General features: G+C 36.5%; 1 long non-coding RNA gene across 1 annotated transcript; it reads right to left on the bottom strand.

The window, feature by feature from the left end:
- Positions 1-4,192: 4,192 nt before the first annotated feature.
- On the bottom strand, positions 4,193-13,723 carry LOC149136221 (uncharacterized). Its single transcript, XR_016241339.1, has 3 exons — positions 13,549-13,723; positions 12,841-12,935; positions 4,193-4,307 (listed from the first exon to the last, which is right to left on the bottom strand). It is a non-coding gene; the product is annotated as an uncharacterized LOC149136221 (long non-coding RNA).
- Positions 13,724-17,368: the final 3,645 nt, after the last annotated feature.

Genomic DNA, 17,368 nt, shown 5'->3' with positions numbered 1-17,368 from the left:
AAAAACGCTGTCTAGACTACGCAACCCTCAACTGTTAGTAGCTACGATACCATATTTCTACATTAATAACTCTCCAATCCATGCCAGCATGGAACATAGACATTAAGTGGAATGCCAGTCTCTCATCTAGGAGGGCCTTGAAATCAATGTTACCAACTGGGGACTATGTGTGTCGTAGTGATAATAAAAAGACCCAAAGGAGGTCTGCAACGAAATAATTTTACTCAACACTTTGCAAGTGAATCAGTGGAGGCAAAAATGCGTCTCATTTACTTGACAATTTATGCACCACATTGCAGAAATCACAATGTAAGTATATCTGAAAGGGTAGTCTTACACTGTTGTACTGTTGAATTACAAATAATGCTCATCTGTTATGTTCGGGTTAAAATTTCATCAACATCAAAAATATATGAATTTTCATGGGAGTTATGGCCGTTATACATAGAATATAATTTCCAAATTTCATAAAGATCCGTTCAGTACTTTTGACGTAGTTTTGAATAAGAAAACAAATTACTAATGTGTATGTTTGTGTGTGATGGGTGTATATATGTATAGATATCTGTATGCATGTATATATATATGTATATATGTGTACATATTACATGTACATCTATATATATATATACATCTACACATGTGTATACATATACATGTATGCATATAGATCTATATCTATATATATATATATCTATATATATATATATATCTATGCATATACGTGTACATATACATGTATATGTATACATATACATCGCTTTCTCTCTTTCTCTCTCTCTGAAAGTATCTGTCATTACAGTATCGAAATGTGATTGTTTCAGTTAGTGGAATAACGTGTACATATACATCTATATGTATACATATACATCTCTCTCTCTCTCTCTCTTTCTCTATTTCTCTCTCTCTTTCTCTCTTTCTCTCTTTCTCTCTCTCTCTCTCTGAAAGTATCTGTCATTACAGTATCGAAATGTGATTGTTTCAGTTAGTAGAATAGTTTCATTTTTAAAGTGAAAGTATTTGACATGAGTGTTTTTGTTTCACTTTTGACACGTAATACTTAAATAGTGGAGGAAATATTATGTTGCTGTGGGCTCGAACTCTGCAAGAATTAAAATGTTTTTTGACTAAAACACAACTGGAACCCTAAGTAAGGCATCTGTAAAATTTGAATGAAATTGGTTGCGTAGTTCTCGAGTTTTAGGGATTCACACAGACAGACAGACAGACAGACAGACAGACACACATTCTCATTTTTATATATATATAGATGATTATATTCTCTGAGTAGTGACATGCATACGTATATACGTGCGTGTATGTGTGTCTGTGTGTGTGTGTATGTGTATGTGTGTGTCTAAGTACGTGCGTAGATGCGCATTATACATGTACTCTTTTACTTGTTTCAGTCATTTGACTGCAGCCATGCTGGAGCACCGCCTTTAGTCGAGCACATCGACCCCAGGATTTATTCTTTGGATGCCTAGTACTTATTCTATCGGTCTCTTTTGCCGAACCTATAAGTTACAAGGATGTAAACACACCAGAATCAGTTGTCAGACACAGACACAAAAATACACACACACACACATATATACGACGGGCTTCCTTCAGTTTCCGTCTACAAAATCCACTCACAAGGATTTGGTCGGCCCGAGGCTATAGTAGGAGACACTTGCCCAAGATGCCACGCAGTGGGACTGAACCCGGAACTATGTGGTTGATAAACAAGGTACTTACCACACAGCCACTCATATATATATATATATATGTATATATATATATATATATACAACAGGCTTCTTCCAGTTTCCGTCTACCAAATCCACTCCTAAGGCTTTAGTCGGCCCGAGGCTATAGAAAAAGACACTCACCCAAGGTGCGACGCAGTGGGACTGAACTGGGAACCATGTGGTTGGTAAGCAAACTTCTTACCACACAGCCATGCCTGTGCCTATAAATATGTGTATGTGTGTGTGTATGTATGTACGTATGTATGTATGTATTATGTATACAAGACTGCAGAACACATGCATCTCATTGGTTAAATGCATCATTAAAGTGTGAAATATTTTATAATTCATCAAAATCCTCAGAGAAGGATTGGTAACTTTCAGATCAGAATCAATAATAGGTAAGGGGAAGTGGTCAATGAATTATCTAAATAATTATGAAATGCTGAATACTTGAGGATAAGAAGAGGTAAAATAAGATAATATAATAATGTGAATGTGAGATGTAGCTGAATAATATTAAGTGTTTGAGATACCTATTTGAGAATTACTTGTGAGAGGGAAAATATCTTCGAAGCTTAATAGTTATATGTGTGTGTGTGTGTGTGTGTGTGTGTGTGTGTGTGTGTGTGTGTGTGTGTGTGTGTGTGTATGTTTAAGAGAAATTATCAAAACGAGAAACTGAATAATATGAGGATTAAATAAATAAAAGATTAATGTTTGATTAAATAAATAAAAGATTAATGTTTGATTAAATAAATAAAAGATTAATTTATGATTAAATACACAGTTAAATAACTAAATGGATAAATGAATAAATAAATAAGTTAAGAAATAGATTAAGTAAATAGATCGATTGTTGAGTAAATGGTTAGTTGCATAATTACATATTGGTTAATGCTTAATAATTGATTAATTATTGATTAATAAATGATACGGGGAAGGTGATGGATATGTGAAGACAACACACGATAGAGTTGGGAAAACGACAGGGGATAAACTAATGGAACTTGAGGAGGCTGAGATGATCAGTGAGTAGTCGGGCCTTTGAGATGAAAATATATGGAGTTACATTGTGTTGCATGATACAGAGTTAATGCCCAAAATATTATGTAATATAGAATCAAAGTTGAAGATTTGTAGACTGAACTTCATACTTAACCTTAAATTTCATTGCCCACATACTCGTTTAGCATACTGGATTGGTTCAAACAACCATGCATTATTGAATCTAAATACGCTGGTGCTTACCAGCGAAGCTTTTAAGCCCTTATTGTAGGATTGTATCGTTGCACTTCGCAAAAATGGGGATGAGTCCATTCCAGCGACTCCACCGAAGCAACCAGTTTCCTGCGTTGGTCATCATTTTTGTTCGTGCTTTGCGCTTTAACTATGAGTATAGGCATAAGCATGGCTGTGTGATTAAAAAGTTCACTTTACAACCATGTGTTTCTGAGTTTTGTTCCACTGTACTGCACCATACTGCACCATGGGCAAGTATTTTTCGCTATATCCCCGAGCCGACTAATGCTTTTTAACAAAATTTGGTAGACGGAAACTGTGAGAAAACCCATTGCATATGTATGTATGTATGTATGTATTATGTATGTATGTATGCTTGCATGCATGTATGTATGTAATGTATATGCGCGTGTGTGTGTGTGTGTGTGTGTGTGTGTGTGTATCTGTGTTGTGTCTGTCCCCCACCACCGTTTGACATATGGTGTTGGTTTGTTTATGTCCTCGTAACTTAGCAGTTCTACAATAGTGACCAATAGTATAAGTACCAGACTTCAAAAATAAGAACCGGATTCGATTCATTCGTCTAAAATCTTCAAAGTGGTGGAACAAGTACAAAAAAAAATATTAAAATAATAAAATAAAATTTTATAAAATATGAATTCTGAATGCTGCTGCAATGAAAATTTGTAACATCATGTAACATCATGCCACATCATGTAACATCATGTAACATCATGTAACACCGTATATCTTTCTCTTGTCTTCCGGATACTCACTAATCACATCCACCTCCAACGCGTGTTCACTCGATATAATATATCCATATCATATATCACTACTTTGTCACGTATTGTCTTGATATGTCCTACTTTATCCCTGTTTTGTTTATCGATCGATTATTAATCATTAGCCAATAATTTAATAATGCAACTAAGTATTTGCTCGACTATCGATTATTTCGTTTAAATTATTTACTGTTGAATTTATACGTTTAGTGATTTATTATTTAATCATCTTTTCGATCAATAATTTATTTAATTACTACCACTTTACTAATTTTTAATAAACACCCAATCAAAAGGATATAGTCTCTAAGTCATTCCCCTCTCACATGTATCTCCTACACATAAGTACCCCACCCGCCAAAATGATATGCATACTGCAACCGCTTTCATATCACCTCGTACTGATATTTGTTTTATTTAACCATATCTCACCTCGCTTTGTTTTATATTTTATATTCACTTTTCTTGATTTATTGGTCACTTTCACTTATCTCACTGTGATTGTCGTATGTGAGATATTCCTCTCTCTCTCTTAAAAGAGTTTTTGCTGAAACAATAATTCACACGTTAATAATGAGAGACCGTGTTTAACCAACTGGTTAAACATGCTATTCCGATATCTTGTATACACATCAGTTGTTTTGTTCCACTATAGCTGTTGTAAGTAAACTCGAAAAGGGGGAGGGGGAGAAAGAGGAGGAGAAGAAAGGGGGGAGAAAGAGGAGGAGAAGAAGGGGGGAGAAAGAGGAGGAGAAGAAGGGGGATGAAGAGAAGGAGGAGGAGACAAATAAGGAAAGGGAGAAGGAGGAGGAGACAGAGAAGGAAATGGAGAAGGAGGAGACAGAGAAGGAAAGGGAGAAGGAGGAGGAGGAGAAGAAGAAGAAGAAGAAGAAGAAGAAGAAGAAGAAACATGGTATACATAACTCTGTGTGTGTTTGTGTTTGTGTGTGTGTGTGTGTATGTGTGTGATTGCGTGCGCACGTATGTGTGTGTGTGTGTGTGTCCGTGAAGAGAGACGGAGAAGAGCCCACTGGTGAATGAGATAGCAGAAAACAAGCCTCCTGTAGACTGCACCGTATTGACGACCAACGAAGGAGATGGATTCAAGGCGTTGGAGGATATAATGTTAATGACTATCTATCACCTTTGAGATGTTGGAAATGAGAGAACAATGGGTGAAAGTTGGCGAGCTGAAAAAAGTTGCTTTTTCATAAAGTATGAAATCATGGGGAAAAAATTATGGCGCGGATGGGAGTTCTGTGAAATCTGGCTTGAGAATAAAGGAAGGGACACTGTGAGAGTTGATGGACTTGCTTGTTGAAAATAACATTAGGTGCTTTTACATTTGGCGTGTATTTTTATGTGGTTGTGAACTTCGTTGTGTGGAGGCGCAATGGCCCAGTGGTTAGGGCAGCGGACTCCCGGTCATAGGATCGCGGTTTCGATTCCCAGATCGGGCGTTGTGAGTGTTTATTGAGCGAAAACACCTAAAGCTCCACGAGGCTCCGGCAGGGGATGGTGGTGAACCCTGCCGTACTCTTCCACCACAACTTTCTCTCACTCTTACTTCCTGTTTCTGTTGTGCCTGTAATTCAAAGGGTCAGCCTTGTCACACTCTGTGTCACGCTGAATATCCCCGAGAACTACGTTAAGGGTACACATGTCTGTGGAGTGTCCAGCCACTTGCACGTTAATTTCACGAGCAGGCTGTTCTGTTGATCGGATCAACTGGAACCCTCGACGTCGTAAGCGACGGAGTGCCAACAACGAACTTAGTTGAGTGGAGCAAGAAAATCTTACAGTTTTACTTGGTCTGTGCAAGCAGCGACAGAGTTGTTAGAGTGCCGAACAGAATGCTTCGTAGTATTTGTTCTTACTCTCTGCTCTCTGAACTCAAATCCTACCTGGGTCAGTTTTGACTTTCATCCTTTCGAGGGCGATATAAAAGTTTCCATCCAAGGCGGTGTTGTCGGATTCGTTTGGACGCCGGACCAGATGCGATAGTTATTCCAGAATTTTAGGAAGGTTTTTTTGCGTTCTGAGTTCAAATCCCGCCATGGTCGATGTGGGTGGTAGACTTAATCGATCGACCGATGTAACACCGCCACCTGTTACCGTGGGTAACTTTAATGGAGTCTACTCTATTGCAAAGATTCGAACAAGATTTATACTTTGCCTTTGCTCTGACCAGTCTCAGATTCTCTATAAGGGGCCATTGGCACTGCCTTTCCTCTTAACTGGTCCTCCGTCGGGTACGACGACAAGAGTTTCAATTGATCCGATCAACGGAACAGCATGCTCGCGAAATTAACGTGGAAGTGGCAGAGCACTCCACAGACACGTATATCTTTAACGTAGCTCTCAGGGAAATTTAGGGTAACACAGAATGTGACAAGGTTGGTCCTTTGAATTACAGGTACAACTCATTTTTGCCAGTTCAGTGGACTGGAGCAACATGATATAAAGTGTCTTGCTCAAGGACACCACATGCCACCGGGAATCGAACTCACGACCTCACGATAGTGAGCTGAATATCCATAACCACTAAGTCACGCACTTCCACTCCTCTTAATCAAAAAAAGTACGAGATTAGTACCAAGTGAACAGTAAATGTTGGGGGTATTGCTCCGCAACAGAGGTAAATAGGTAGAAACGATTTTGCTTGTTGGGGAGGGGAATTTTTAATGTGTTCTAGGCCGTGTTCTTTGCTTGCACTGCTGCAATACAGCTACAAATGAACCCTTTAGAGGATTCGGATTTGTTTTGGCTGTGTGCGAGATCTGGATCGTCCTGTTTAAGCGGATGGCATTCATCACCTGCTTAGCTGTCTCCAATTGCCAAAGCTTATGCACGTATACTATCTAGGGTTAGTTAGCGTAGACCTGACGAAAGCCAGTCAGCTGCTCTACTGCTACAAGGTTCAGGCGGTAGTGAGCGTTGCAGTGTATGTGAATGTGTTGTAGGTAATCATGCTAAAGTGATCGTACAAGTAATAGGTGCAAAGACGGTTGATGATTTTGGCAGAGGCTGGTTTGGACGTGGGAAAGAGATTAAGGGTGTTAGAAATTCCTATACGTCGATCAGCGATGCACGAAAGAGATGGAACTAATTGTTGTTGAGAGTTGAGGATTGCAAAAGGTTATTTCTGCAGCATTGATGTGGAACGAGTACAAAAGCCAATGAGAGGTATAAACTTTGAAGTCACCGTGGACGACGTCTTCAGAACAGAGTAATTCAAAATACACGTCAGTGATACTAGAAAAGATATGGTTAAAACGTTGTTGGTCACTTGTGAATTTCGGGCAGCATTAGAGAGGCAGTAGATGCATTTGGAGAAGTGGGGAGGGGGTAAACCTTTAAGCAGAATTACTGGAAGTTGTTTCTAATATCCCAGGAAAGAAAGGTGAGTGGCGGAGACAGCAGAATGGATAAAGGCACAGAGACTACTTTTCAGGTTTTATTTTGCCAGAGTTTTAGCGATGCAAAATTTTGCTCTTGGATGTTTTATTTCGTTTTGTTTTGTTTTTTATTCTTTTGTTATTTTTTTCAACTGTATTTATATGTCGTTAAAATATCCGTTTTATATTTTGCGCACTGGGTAAATTTACAAATTATTCCCAAATACATTGAAAATATAAATGTTTTTAAGTGACCCCGAAACATTTCAAACTGTCCAGGCCTTTTATTTTTCACTAAGATCGATCTCTGCAGAGCTTCGATTTTCATTATGCTCTCTTCTTTTTGATGTATAATATCCATAATGGACAGCACTGTTCTAGAAGTTTTCGGACAAAGGCAAAGTACAAATAAATTATATTACATTATCTTGAATGGAATATTCTGACTAACCAAGAATACATTTTCTTTTTTTGGAAATATCAATTGTGTTTATAACGCAAACATTTAAATCTAATTTTCCATCAATAATGACTCCTGGATGTTATTTGAAGGCCTCGGGGTTTGCCAAATGGAAGAAAGAAAATTGGTTTCTCTTATACTATCTCCTTTACCAAACTGGAGTTGTTCGAATTTATTCTCATTTAGTTTCGTATTGTTCTTGCCAAACCATCTGATAATAGCTTCAATGGTATTGAAGTAGGGGTTCGTTGGCTTCGATTTGTGTATTTGTTTCTTTTTCGCAGATTCAGATCAAAGAATATTACTTTATTTTGATAAGCCTCATATTCCAGTTGATTTATACAAAAGATTAAAAGAATAGGGGCCTTTACGGTTTTACAGGGAACAACACACGTATTTTGCCGACTAACAACCTCCTTCACATATGACAACTGCATTCTATCGGCCAGGAAGTGATTTTATCCAAATAATTGCAGTTCTTGTCGAAGGCGCGTGGTCTAGTGGTTAGGATGTTACATTCACTGATCGCAAGGACTTCGTTTCGATTTCCGGACCGGGCAGTGTGTTGTGTTCTTTCCTTATCGATCCAACGAGATGAAAGGCAAAGCTTACCTCGACAGGATTTGAACTCAGAACGTTGCGAACCACAAGAAAGCAATTTTTCAACGCTCTATTAATTCTGATATATATATATATATATATATATATATATATATATATATATATATATATATATATATATATATATAAATATATATATATATATAAATATATATATATATATATATATATATATATATATATATATATATATATATATATATATATATATATATATATATATATATATATATTGGAATGAATTACGATGATTAACTTACCAAGTGTGTTAATAGAAGAGAGTTGAAGAGATTAACAACAAAAACACGAGATACAATAGCTTTTCTTAAAAATTATGGGTACCGTTTGTTTGCATTCAAATGTGTCTTGACTGCGGAGAAGATATAAAGTTCACAGAAGATATAAATCGTGAGTGGATACCTATAGAGGTGGGTGATGAGGGCTTAAAACAATTATCATTGCAAACAAACAAATTTCTTTCTTCCGAAGCAAAGTATCTCTTTTGTAAGTCGTTGACCTCACGTATTATTGGACGCATGAAATGTTGAGTATGAAAGTTCTCACATTATTATGTAAATTGGCATCAAAGGCTATAGCGAGCTGGAAGAATTACTGTTGTGACATATGCGCAAAGCATTATTCATATTCAAATTCAAATTGGAATCAGTAGTGATAATCCCACTGTTGAAATTGATAAGAATGCATTTGTCATGTGCAGGCCATTTAGTTAAAACTCTGTGCGCTTTTAGAGGTCTTGAGGGCGGTTCTAGGAAGTGTTTTTTGGCTGTAGTAGATTATAGAACTGTAGAATGTGCTACAAGATTGTTTTTCTTTTTTTACTTTACCAGAAACAACAGTTGGAAACAATCTCTGAGGTCATACAACGCCATTAATCATGTTGGTTTTCAGCATCTGATGGTGAGCCATACTCTACATTTCGTTGATCCACTTACTCATGCAACTACAAACCTTGTTGACTCGCTGTGCAGTTGGGCAAAGAGACAAATTAAACAAGACATTGGTGCACACAATTAGATTCTAATCTAACAGAGTTTATGCAGCACTGGTCCTTTCCAAATGATGGATATGAACAAGTACTCAAATATATTAGAACTGCTTATTAGATTTTTAGTTCCAGTATATTAGTCGCTTCCTTTTTGAAATGGAAGACTGCACTGAACAAGTATTTTTTTCTCTTTCTGCATTTACTGGGGGCGGGTTATATGAAACAACAATACCAGTTGTATTTGAAATTCAAAAATAACTGCAGTACTTACCGCACAACGACAGTCATGAGAATACAAACTGGATGAGTCATTGAGTCATCAGAATCACAAAGCACGAATAGATTCATATTTTTGTATCCGGAAAGCACTCTTACTCGAGCGACTTTAGTCTCGTACTAAATGAACAATTGTTTCATTTTATAATTCGTACTAATTGAAACTTGGCTTTGTTCAACACGCACACATACCCACGCACGCACACGTGTATTTGTGTGTGCGTGTGTTCGTGCATATATTATGTACACACGCACACTCGCACATACACAAACACACACATATCCTGCCAAGTGTCTTTTACTGTTGGATAGATTCAAATTTTGTGAGCGACGCTAGTAAACACAAACTGTTTAAAAACATGTCGAATGAACTGTACCAGTAATTCCAAGATTCAGCCTTGACACGCACACTGTCTATCACTCTGATTCTATCTCAACATAACTTATCAATTTCAACAGTGGGATTATCACCACTGATTTCAATTTCAATTTGAATATGAATAATGCTTTGCGCATATGTCACAACAGTAATTCTTCCAGCTCGCTATACCCTCTGATGCCAATTTACATAAAAATGTGAGAACTTTCATACTCAACATTTCATACGTCCAATAATACGTGAGGTCAACGACTTACAAAAGAGATACTTTGCTTCGGAAGAAAGAAATTTGTTTGTTTGCAATGATAATTGTTTTAAGCCCTCATCACCCACCTCTATAGGTATCCACTCACGATTTATATCTTCTGTGAACTTTATATCTTTACAGGGAAATTTATTGCAGGAAAATTTATTACAGGGAAATTTATTTAGTAGGCAGTTTAGTCGATGGAGCAGAATTGAATAGTCATAGCTGAAATCGACGGAGATACACGTGCTTACTTTCTATCATTATATTTATAATTTATATAATATATACTATATATAGTAATACATATTAAATGTTATATATTTTATGTGGGAGAGTATGTGTGGTAGGAGTTTGTTAGGCGGCGAACTGGCATAATCGTTAGCAAGCTCTCTGTGGTTTTCGTCACTGTTTACAACTTCGTTCCAATTGTTTTCAAATTTGATATATGGAATAAGCTTTGTATACCAATAATGAAAATGAAATTCATTTTTCCTATAGATCCATAATTAAAAGTAATTAGCCTTTAAAATTTGCAAAATTTGTGTATTTTAGCGAAACAGAACGGTGTGGGATACACCGTTCCGTGGTTGACTCCTATTTTTGTTAATTTGTGTGGAGAAGGAGATATGAGAAAGATAATTTATTTTATAAAATCCTAGAGTGTATTGCAAACTCTCGTTCTTGAATTTTTTAAACTAATAAATATGTTTTAAACAATGTTTTGACTGTTATTTCTAGCAACTCCTGTTGGCTTGTTCGTAGCTTTTAAATATTTAATTTGCTCGCGAAAGTTTTAATGTTAACTTTACTCGTGTATATTTTAATGTTTTCACTGTTATTTCAAGCAACTGCTGTTGATTTGTTTACTGTAGCTAGTCTAATGTTTTGACATGTAATTGATTTGCTCCCTCCTCACAAAATTAATGGCCTTATACCAAAATGAGAACAAATTATGCATGTCAGTGTGTATATTAACTGATATATGTATGAATGTTAGTGCATATATATATATATATATATATATATATATATATATATATAGTGAGAGTTTATACAAAAACAAAAGACGAAGACAGGTGGTGTAGACAACAAACAGATGTATTAGTTTAACGCTCAGGAAGTGAGAAAGTATTTTACGTTTCGAGCCTACGCTCTTCGACAGAAAGGAACACAGAAATAAACACGGAGAGAAAACAGAAAAGTTTTAGTGGCTATCGATCTATCATGGCGAATGCCGGACAGAGGGGTCACACAGGAGAGCTAGGAAGAAGGGGAGATAATATAGCGGAAGGCTCGGAGAATGGTGCATTGGAGAAATAAGGTGGTGGGGTGGTAGGTGAAGGGAAGGGAAAACGGGTGATGGTGGGGTGGGTGCATGGGGGAGAGAGCAGATGCACGGTCCACGGAACATGCTCTGGCAAGGGCGGTGTGGATAGTGGTGAGGGGATATCCACGTAGGATGAAGTGGCGAACCATGAGTTAAGAGTGAGTCTCAAAGTCGTGGTTGTCACTACAGACCCTGCGTAGACGGAGGATTTGGGAATAGGGGATGAAGAGCGTGGTGTGTTTAGGATAGATGGAGGAGGTATGAGTGTGAGTCTGTGTGTTTGTAGTGGATAGAGGTGGTGAGAGTGGAGTGAGGAATGCTGACCGAAATGTCGAGAAAGGCGACTGAGGTGTTGGAAATAGTGCAGGAGAAGTGGAAGGTAGAATGGAAAGATTTGACAAAAGAGAGGAAGGAGTCTAAAAGTTCGTGGGAGAGTGAGGTCGCACCGATACAGTCGTCAATATAGCGACCGTATAGTTCAGGAGTGGGACCAGTGAAACTTCAGAATATTTGGGCCTCAACGTAACCAACGGACAGGTTCGCATAGTTGGGGCCTATTCTCGTTCCCATATATTTGTGTGTGTGTGTGTGTACACACACACACACACACACACACACACATATATATATAGTTGAAATTTACAGAAAAATAAAAAACGAAGACAGGTGTATAATCAACAAACAGGTGTATTAGTTTAACGCTCGGGAAGGTAAGAAAGTTTTTTACGTTTTGAGCCTACGCTCTTCAACAGAAAGGAACACGATAAAATAAACAAAGAGAGAATAAAAAAAACTTTTGGAGCTAGCGATAGTTGAAACAAGATTAGAGATCTATACAAATCAGAATTTTATATACAAAAGATGGAGGTGGAAATGGCACAGAAGTAAGTCTAAGACACTTCAGTTTAAGAGGGAATATAATAAAATTGATTTTTAAAATCATATAAAAAATCATATAAAATTATATAAAAATCATATAAAATCATTTTTAAAAAACTCATATAAAATCATATAAAAAATCATATAAAATCATATAAAAAATCATATAAAATCATATAAAAATCATATAAATATTACCGGTTTCGATGAATCTCATCTTATCAAATATGAGTAAAAATTTATTAAAATTTGAAGCAAACAAATGAGATTCATCGAAACCAATAATATTTTCCTTATATAATTTTTAAAATCATTTTTATTAAATTCCCTCTTAAATTGAAATGTCTTAGACTTACTTCTGTGCTATTTCCACCTCCATCTTTTGTGTGTGTGTGTGTGTGTGTGTGTGTGTGTGTGTGTGTGTGTGTGTGTGTGTTATGTATGTATATACATATATATTGGAAGATAAGGAAGCATGAATTACCAAATCAACTTCATTAGTTTACAGATGTTTCTTTTATAAGAAGCAGTGCCATCAGAGTTGAGTGCTTGTGCATCGTCACATAGATTGCCAGCAGCCTTCAAAATTAAGTCGATATTTATTTTGGAATGCATTTAAATCTGAAACATATGTATATGGAGTTCTAACAACAAGTCATTAGTATTACTACGCCTTAACAAAACCATATGTGTGTATGTGTATACACATATTTACGTGTGTGTATATAGCACACACACATATAGATATATATACTTATACATATGTCTGTGTAAATATATGTATATCCATTTATATATATATATATATATATATATATATATATATATATATATATATATATATATATAATACAAATGATATATGAGCATATGCATGTATACATACATATATGTACATACCTACATCTACATGTATATATAGATGCATATCCGGGTACAGGACGTCAAAAAACGTGGACAAAAAAGGAACGGGAACATAAACAAAGCACAAAAAACGTACTTTGTTTTACGGACAACAGAATGAACACATAGGAAAACAGACAAGCCACATATGGAACTTTTTCTTCATAAGCTGCTTCTATTCTAAAATGCACACATACACACAAACATAAAAAACGAAATATGGACTCAGTGAAGCTCCGTAAAAATACACATAGCGAATATACAGTATAGAAATATTCGATTCTCAGACCTTAAGTTTTCTCTTGAATTAGTGAGACGAAATAATCATTAATGGCCGAATTCAAATATTCAGAACGCCTGTCTGCTGGTAAAGTCGTACATTTTATCAATTCTTTACTGAGTATTTTTCATAAAACGCAAAGACGTGAACAAGAATAGAGGCTTGAGATATGTTTCTGCTGTTTTGTCTTCATCATGTCAAACATGTTCTTTTAGACAAAATTCAAAAATGTATTTCAACAGAATTTAATAGAATTACTAGCACGTGTTTTTATTGTTGTTATTTTTCTTTTTTCTTCCGCCTACTGATTCCACAATAACTAAATCAATATGTAAAAATGTCCCTGATTCAGAAACTTAAATGTTCATATTAAAATTAATGTATTTTTAATTAATATTGTATGAAACAGTACGTCATAACCTTCAGATTTTAATGCGAAATTTATTTTTATATACAATATAAATGACATTAAAAGGGAATAATAATAAATAATAAAATACTCAGATTATTTATTATACAATGACGCAATATTTTCGCAAATGTGACAATTACGGTTGAATCTTTTATCTTAGATGCACTTCTAACTCTTTATTCTTCGGCATGCCTCGCTTTGTACTTCTGTTACAAATCATTATTTTTCACACAAAGGCGGTTCGACTAAGTAAGAATTTGGCTTCAGATTATTTTTTGAATAACAAAGCAAACCAGTTACTGAAATATGTGTAATGTAAACTATCTGAATAGATGTATTGTTGTCGGATAAATTCGTTCGTTTCTTTTTACGCTTTCTGTTGTTGCTTTTTTTTTTCTTTCGACTTGATATTCCATCGTCATGTTTGAAAAAAGAGGCAAAATTTATTCAAATTTCAAAAGCGATAAACAAAACTTGTAGAGGAAGAATAAAACTACTAAAAGACATAAAACGCTACGATAAAAATAATTCTTCGCGTCAATTCGAATAAAAACTGACACTCCGTCGGTTGCGATGACGAGGGTTTCGGTTGATCCGATCAACAGAGCAGCATGCCCGCGAAATTAACGTGCAAGTGGTTGAGCACTCCACAGACACGCATGCCCTTAACATAGTTCACGGGGAGATTCATCATGACACAGAATGTGACAAAGCTGGCCCTTTGAATTGTAGATGCTATTCATTTTTACTAGCTGGGTGGACAGGAGCAACGTGAAATAAAGTGTCTTGCTCAAGAACACAACCTTATGATCGTAAGCTGAATAGCCCTAACCCCTAAATCATGCGCCTCCGCGGCAGGTCAAATAATATTGGAAAGGATTAACATGGCGGTGGGGACGAACGAATTTATCTGATAACCCAATATAATTAGCTGATAGAATCGTTAGAGTGTGGAAGAAATGATTTGCAGGGTTTCTTCCAGTTCATTATACGTTCTGAGATCAAATCCTACAGTCAAGAGCTTTGCTCCTAACTGCCCTTAAACTGATTTAAGCATGACTCCAATATTTACCTCTATCTTTCTCAATGCATAGAAAGGCTTGATTGATTAAAATTTGAATTAATTTATAGGTGCAGGAGTGGCTGTGTGGTAAGTAGCTTGCTAACCAACCACATGGTCCCGGGTTCTGTCCCACTGCGTGGCACCTTGGGTAAGTGTCTTCTACTATAGCCCCGGGCCGACCAAAGCCTTGTGAGTGGATTTGTAGACGGAAACTGAAAGAAGCCCGTCGTATATATGTATATATATATATGTGTGTGTGTGTGTGTGTGTGTGTGTGTATTTGTGTGTCTGTGTTTGTCCCCCTTAGCATTGCTTGACAACCGATGCTGGTGTGTTTATGTCCCCGTCACTTAGCGGTTCGGCAAAAGAGAGCGATAGAATAAGTACTAGGCTTACAAAGAATAAGTCCCGGGGTCGATTTCCTCGACTAAAGGCGGTGCTCCAGCATGGCCGCAGTCAAATGACTGAAACAAGTAAAAGAGTAAAGAGTTATAATATATGCGTAAGTTTTTATAATGAAAATAAATGCTACTTCTTCCAAAACAAAATTCTAAACATACAATTCATCCTAGCAATAAAGAGAACGTTTTCCTTTTTTCGACATTATCAATACCTCAAAATATATTTAAATTCGTCCGTTAAGAACTGTGTATCTGAGAAATAGAACAAGACAAGCTGTAAGTTCAAATACAGAGACACTACAACCATGCGACCAGATTTAGTAGCATGTACTATGACTTCGACAATTGTTTTTGGGCGCTGATGTAATCGCGAGTGGACTTAGATGCTCTTTTGATTTTGTCAACCTTTATTCAGTGAAAATCCAGGACGTGACAGCAGGAGGCAGAGTGGGTGGCACCAGTACCCGGCTGGTTCTCATTTAAATCTAAATAGACTAGAGCAACGATAAATTAAGTGCCTTGCTCAAGGACACAACACGCCCCTCAGTCTAGGAACTGAACCCACGATCTTATGATCGTATACCGAAAACCTAAACCACAAGGCCACATGTTTTCACAGGAAGATCAGAAGTATATCATACGTAAATGTATGAAGAAAAATGACTGAAATAGGGTTGTATCTGTTAAAGTATAATGAAATTGTCTGGTGTTCATGTTAATTTGTAAGAAGCGGTCTATTATGCTGGTTATTATTTTCCTTCTCTGTTAAGGGAGTATCAAGCAAGCTAAAATATAGGAAACTTCCTTGAACTGGACTATTTACTAAATACAACAATGCCACCAAGAACCATTTAGTTTGTTGTACAGTGCACCTATTCTAAAAAAGAAACCACAGCTGCCAGTGCTCTCAAACCGTATTCAGAATCACACAATCAAGATTTTGTTTACTTGTGTCAGAAAATCAATACTGAAAGACACCAAAACAGCAACATTATATTCACTTTTTTAATGGATGAAACTACAGATGTTTCTCACACTAAACTGTCTTCTATATGCATATGCTTTATGTTTTATAATGAAATCAAAGAGCATTTCATTGAAACGTGTGATGTATGGTCTACAAGAGGTGACGAACTTGAAGGAAAGGCCCTGGCTGTTTGGAAATAAATGCCTCATTAATAAAAAGCAAAAGGTGTCAGAGATGCTAACAAAAGAGAATCTTCATAAAAATGCTTGATATGCTCACTGTCATAAACACTGCTCGAACCTTGTGCTTGGAGAAAGTGCAGACTGAACTCACCATTTCGTCTCATTCATTAAAATAGTTTCATCTCATTCATTAAAATAGTAGAAAATTATAGTTTCGTTTCAATATCAAATAAGTGGTACGCTTCGTTTGTAACCTCGCTACAAGATCACCCTGATTGTACACGCACCAAAAATCTCAAGACGCGAGGCAAAATCAAAGAAGAGGTTTGTGGACGCATTCTACCCACCTCTACTGTTGTTGCTCAACGCAAGGTTGGCTTTGTTGGTCATCAATTTCGGGTTGAACACTATTCCATATCAGATGCTATACTTTGGAAACTTTCGCAACCAAAAAATGGATATAGAACATTCAACTACATTGATTTTATCGGCAGAGATACACAACATAAAAGCTAATGAAAACGTAAATTCCTTGCACGGTGATGAAACACAAGTGGGTTGCAATCGCTAGAAAGAAACAACAGAATGTAACGCTAACAAGATGTAGATACGGAGGTATCAGAGAAAAAAATCATGGTCAGTGCAGATCGAGGAAATCACTAGCGAGGTTCAAGGAAAGCTCTATGTCTGTAACAACAGATCAACCGTCGCAGAGTTTGAAGGAGTCCTACGGTGTGAAAGTATCATACGGTTCTAGATACACTTGTGCTAGAAATTAAGGATAGATTTAAATGAAAGAATAAA

This window comes from Octopus bimaculoides, chromosome 4 (assembly GCF_046866305.1).
Source record: "Octopus bimaculoides isolate indiv1 chromosome 4, ASM4686630v1, whole genome shotgun sequence".
Classification (NCBI taxonomy): Eukaryota; Metazoa; Mollusca; class Cephalopoda; order Octopoda; family Octopodidae; genus Octopus; species Octopus bimaculoides.
Note: the sequence above shows the minus strand (reverse complement) of the source record. Positions and strands in the feature narration are given on the sequence as shown.